The sequence below is a fragment of the Mercenaria mercenaria genome, chromosome 14 (genome assembly GCF_021730395.1).
Source record: "Mercenaria mercenaria strain notata chromosome 14, MADL_Memer_1, whole genome shotgun sequence".
NCBI lineage: Eukaryota > Metazoa > Mollusca > Bivalvia > Venerida > Veneridae > Mercenaria > Mercenaria mercenaria.
In genome coordinates this window covers 13,342,745-13,349,027 of record NC_069374.1, presented here as the reverse complement: position 1 = coordinate 13,349,027, position 6,283 = coordinate 13,342,745, and positions in this window count along the sequence as shown.

Genomic DNA, 6,283 nt, shown 5'->3' with positions numbered 1-6,283 from the left:
CAACGCGATAATTATCGCGTTGTCGCCTTGTCCGAAAACATACTTACATGCGAGATTTAACAATCCTCGCGAGGTTAAGAGGGCGACAATTATCGTCTTAATTGTCGCTTGTCCTTTTTAAACCTCGCATCGTGAAATTGAAATCCAATAGACATAGTTGCGAGAATTAGTAAAACCTCGCATTGTCGCATTGTCGCACTGTCGCTTGGGATTATATTTCTGGACAAATTGATCGATATAATTCTTCTTGGGTATTATTTATCAATACACCGAAACAAATTTCTAATGACAGTCTCTGCTGGCTGAACACCACTAAATCCGACTGTACTTTATTTCACATAAAATAAAGTTTTCGACATTTTCTAGCATATCAGATTTTCAGAGACTTATCGCTATTATAATATCTGAACGTTTGTGACAAAAAAGACAACATCTGTTCGTCCGTATGTACGTAATTTAGGGTAAAAGCTGTATTTCTGTACTTTCCATACGGAAAAAGTTCGTGTTTTTCATTAACTTCAAATAATTGTAGAATGTTCCAAGCACAAGATATTTTAATGAATATCTTTTATAAAATAAATCTAAACATGGTCTAAACAGATATGTAATTTATAGTTTTTTACCGCCAAAGGTTTCGTCGGGGGACCATCTAAAAGTGTACCATTTTTGGTGAAAATATGCATATTTCTTCATATACTAAATAGAGGGGTGGGCCTTGTTAGAGAAGCTATATCTTCATAACTTGATGTCTGATGTTAATAAATGCAAAGAGCAAGCCAATACCTCGAGGAAACAGGTCAAGTCAGGTTCGAACCCGGTCGGCTAGGGGTCAAAGTCATAGGTCAAAGTTCGGTAATATTCTCAAAATATGACGTTTTCACAGCAGTCAAGGCAGTCCTGAAAACGAAATACAATCTTCACTAAGTCCAACAACACCATTGGAACAATTCTCTCGGCTCCCCCGGCCGGGCCAGCTTAGTCTTGGTCTGCACCCTACTGCATATAACAAGTTTGGTAATTTTCTGATACCTGTCCTGAGCTCTGATGGCATCATATTGATTTGTAAGTAGCTTAGACATCTACCAACATATCCATATATGGTATAGGTAGGTACCCAGGATGTAGAGACTCGAACTCACCCCAAACCCAACGGCTATCCGAGGTACTCGTACATGGCATCATTCGATAGCCAGGACTTTATCGAAAACCTTTCCGACGTGGTCAAAATAAGCAGATTTTCAAAGTTCGAACACTGCTTGGTGACCTTCTACAACCTGCCCTGACTCTTCGGGCTACACTAGGTACCTGACCTGGGTCTCAATCTTTAGCTAGGACCTATACCTACACGAGCATGTATAATATATGTACTATGTCATGGTCACAGGGGTTCAAACCGGGTCTAAAGTCGTACAGACATGATCAAATTTGACGTATTTCCTAAGTTTCAACACTAGCCGGTGACCTTATAGGACCTGCCATGACCTTTATGGGTATGTCAAATACTCAAACTTGATATTATTCGATAACAAGGACCTATACCTATCTTATGATATAACATAGTAGTATATACCGGGTCACAGGGCATCCAACCGGGTTGAACACGTCCAATATTGATAAAAATAATGCTGTTTTGACTCCAACATTCTCCATAATTTTATCATATGTCCTGACCTCAGATGGAAATCCAGTATACCCAAATGGATTTTGAACAGTAGCTATGATCCATACAAGTCAGATCATATGTAGTAAGGGTATATGTGATGACACAGAGGCTCGAACCAGGGTCTAAACTTGTTCAGTTAGGTCTAAAAACTGATGTTTCATCGTTTTTGCTGTAGTTGATTTCCATATTTCATCTCCTGTGACCTCTAGGGGTTATCCTTGCACCTTCAACCTACCTTAAAATGTAGATATGTTATTTAGGTACAATATTAAGTACCATTTATGTGTAAAGCGGGCTGTTTGCCTTCTCATCAGATGAAATATCAATCAAAATAGGCCCGTTTTATGAATATTTCCTTTACCGGACATCCATTTTTTCATTTCCTGTCACCCATGTGCGTCGTGAAGTTAGCAGCCTAGCAGTCTAGCGGCCTAGTAGCCTATACATTATCTTGTCCACTTATTAAGTCACTGGCGCATCAGAGATGTATAAAAAAATCTTTTGGATTTAGATCAGGCTGCACGACTGTTATCTGTTTCAAATAATAATTATTTAGAACATGTATAGGTTAGCTTTCTGAAACCAATTGATAATGGGCCGACCATTAGAACTTCTTGGAGTGGTTTTTTTTTTGTTTGTTTTTTTTTACATTTGATATTTTTCATGTCAATATACTAGATATATCTCACACTATTATTCGTAAATTCAAGGGAAATTAAATGTAATTAAAAGAGTTTTAAGTTATGAATTTCTTTTTCACTTTACTTTCTTGTCCTTTGTTTATTCAATGAAGTGTTTACCTTATTTTTAGGCATTGTTGTAAATTTCTGCAGGAGAGGGTTTGGGGGAGGGGGGGGGGGAGGGGTTGCGGTACAGGGCTGAATATTGTTAATCATAGATGATTTCAACACTGATAATATGGTTGTCGGTTACTCTGTTTTCTTGTTTGCAAGCTTATTTATAGTCGCCACTGGATATCCCTCCAGAAACTGTTCAAAATGCTGCTGGGAGGATAGTGCAAGACACTTCCATTCCAGAATTATGTTAGGCAAATTGCATGTATTAAATTTATATATATGCTCAAATAACTCTATCTTGGCTGCACAATCGGAATTCTAGACAAATCGAATTTGAGGAATACCTCTAATAAAAAATATGACATGTATAAAGTGTGGCCCCATTAATTGTCGCACCACCGTTAATCGTTAAATCTTTTAAAAATGGCATACTGTTCTGGAACTACATGTTTGCTTTTCAATGGTGCTACACTATACATACGTTATTGATTGAATATTTACAGGGTTGAGCCTCGACGCGGTATGCGCGAAAGAACTTGAATTATTTAAGGTCCTTACTACGGAGTTCTTTTCAGGTAATAGGAAATTCGCGTGTCTTGCAACCCCTCGTATGTAGATGAAGATGGGTTCTGAACAAAAACGAAACCCTTAGTATAAGTTGAAAAATACTTTACATGTCTTTTTATATGGTGGTATGTTTAGGACACATTTTTAGATTAAGTTATCTCGAGCACTCGACATAATATGTCGTGCGCACGAGATAAGATTTCGCGCGCTCGAGAAAAGATGTCGTGCTCTCGAGATAAACTGTCGTGCGATCGAAATAAGATGTGCACTCGAGATACGATTTTGAGCGCCAGAGATAAGATGCCATATCGAGCGTTCGAGATATATTTTTCTGAAAACAAATAGGTCATGATGGTCTCTAGATCGATCACCTGAGTTTCACCGCTCGACAGATATTACTACACACACATGTTCTAGCAAGTCACGGCCACCAGCGGCCATCACATTTTACAAATCATAGTGTCAACAGTTTCCCTGAAATATCGTTTTCGTTAAATTGTTTTGACAAGGCATTTAGAGAAAATAAGTCATAGCGACCATGTTTTCACCATATCAATGTGCCATAAACAGTCGATATATACAATTTGAGCGGTCGAATAACGTTCTCTCCTCACTGTAGAGAAACTACGATCTAAACAAGCATTTAACATGACACTGAAGCTGATATAAAAAATGTAAGGAAAATATGGTGATATTTCTTTAGAACTCTTTATTTGATGTACAGAAGATTTGTGTAGTAATAATAATGTTTTACGTAAAAATCAAATACCTTGATAGTTTTTCGTTGTTCCTTATAACATATTTCTCCATTCAAAAAATGTCCTTTTACGGAAAAAACATAACGTCTTACTGCAGATGATAAAACTAAATCGGAACTATTACGTTGTTTTCGTGTTTGTAACGTCATGACGTACTTCCTGTTTATTGACGTAAAGTTCCAGCGCTTTGTTAATACGCTACTATAAGAAAAAAAGTGCTATAAAAATATCTGTTTGAATTTATTTTTACTACTGTTTGTTGAGTGTAGCATGCAAGAAAAAGATTCAATCACTGGTGGTAGGTGAAGATGGAAATATCCGGCTCTTAGGTAACTGATTAAGCGGTAACTCGGCAAGAGCCTCGTTATCGCCAGAAACATTTACCCTCGAGCCGGATATTCCCATCTGCACCTACTACCAGTGAAAGAATCTTATAATATGAAACAAACGGCAATCGAATATGATTAAAATAATAAAATAAAGAAAAATTAAGTTAGCAGTTAACTGTTAAAACGTGAAAGTTCATTGTTATCACTACCCTCCCGTTTATTCATACTAAATTCTTACCGTTTTTATAGTGCTGTTTTAAAACAGACTCTGAGCGGTCACGTTTCGGGAGACCCGGATTCTAAATTTTTGCGTAAAAGTTTGGAAACGGCACCGATCTATCATATCTTATACCTCAGTTCATTCATATCATCCGGATTTGTTTCAAGCTAAAATTGAAAATGACAGAGATTTAGCATCTATATCCAGCTATAATATTCACGTTATTCGAATTTGAAAAAAAAGATACACATACTGATAAAAACGGTGGAAGTTTCTACCTGAGTGTTCATATTAATACGGTCAAATGCTAGATGGCGCTTGACCTTACGGTTCAACAAGTTGCAGCAGATGAGATTTTGACGTAACGTTAACTAAAACATTAAACACCTTTTAAGTCCGCTTTGGCATGTCAAACGTTGTTAAATTATATATGTATGTTATTATTATTGTATGTTTGTTATTGTTATTCAATGTCTTGTCATTCATATTCTAAAAGTCATTATTGTTATTCTATATTTCGTTATTCTTATTGTATCTTTGATATTGTTATTCAATGTCGTGTCATTCATATTCGAAGTCTTACCATTGTTTTTCTATATGTCGTTATTCTTATTGTATGTTCGATATTCTTATGGTAAACGCCATTATTGTTATTCTATATTTCGTTATTCTTATTGTATCTTTGATATTGTTATTCAATGTCGTGTCATTCATATTCTAAATATTACCATTGTTATTGTATATGTCGTTATTCTTATTGTATGTTCGATATTTTTTGACAAAAAGTCATCATTGTTGTTCAATATCTGACGTTTCTATTTACAAACGTGTCATTCTTATTTTATGTTATGTGATTGTATTTGATAGCGTCGCTGTGCTATTTATATCGCGGGAAATCGCACATACAATAAGAATATCAAGCTTTTAAAAACAATAATGAATATACAACAACAATAACGTCTTTTACAATAAAAATTGTAAAAGTTGTTAGTAAATTTAATGTTATCAATGTTTGTGCCATTCTAGTGCACTAAATGCATTGCTTCTTTTTTAAGTTTTAGTCCAGTTTTTCCTAAGTACAGTGTTTTCTTTAATTTTATCATCTACCCTTACCTTTTGACCAAATTTATGTATTTGATTTAATATCATCCTTTTCATAAATAACTAGAGAGTTAAGGTAAAGAAGGTGTAATTCAGCGACGTCTGGCGGAACGCCAAACGTTACGCATCGCAACGTCGCGACATTACGTTCTATAAAGCTGTTGGAAAAAGCGATGCAGGAGGGCGATACACCGGACATTTTGTTTTTTATTCTCGGCTGGATAATCTTGGTGGTTAAGCACTATATATGCTGTGTTGTGCAAGTCTTTTCTATATGACAATGGGTACATTTAAGAATTTTGAAAGGCATTTCAAAATTCATATATATTTTGAAGACAGCTGATGTGTATAAATTTTATCTATCATTCAGATATTTTATAACATTGCTGTATTACATACAACCATAGAAGTTATCAAGGGCATTGTCATAATAAAACATGAAAAATTATGAAAACATTTGATGTTTGTGTTCTGTTTTGTATTGTAGGTAGTAATTATATACTGACAATTTAACTGTTATTGTTTCCGAAGTTCGGAACTCCCTACCGGTATTACCTTGCTCAACATTTGTTACTGACAACATCTCAACAAGTAACAAAAGCGGGTACTTCCAGTTGTCCGATGTTCAAAAACGAAAACTTTAGTCTGACTGGTTGAATCTTTCTATACATCTGTCTGAGTTTGTTTAGATGCAGTACTTTCGAAAGATAAATTATAGCAAAAACAAGTATTTAGTGGTAGCTCAACCCCGAATATGTTAAAACTTCACATGCAGAATACTATTTTTAAAATATATGCAACAAAAATCTTGAAGCACTTAATGAGATACATGTGACACAAACTTTTAT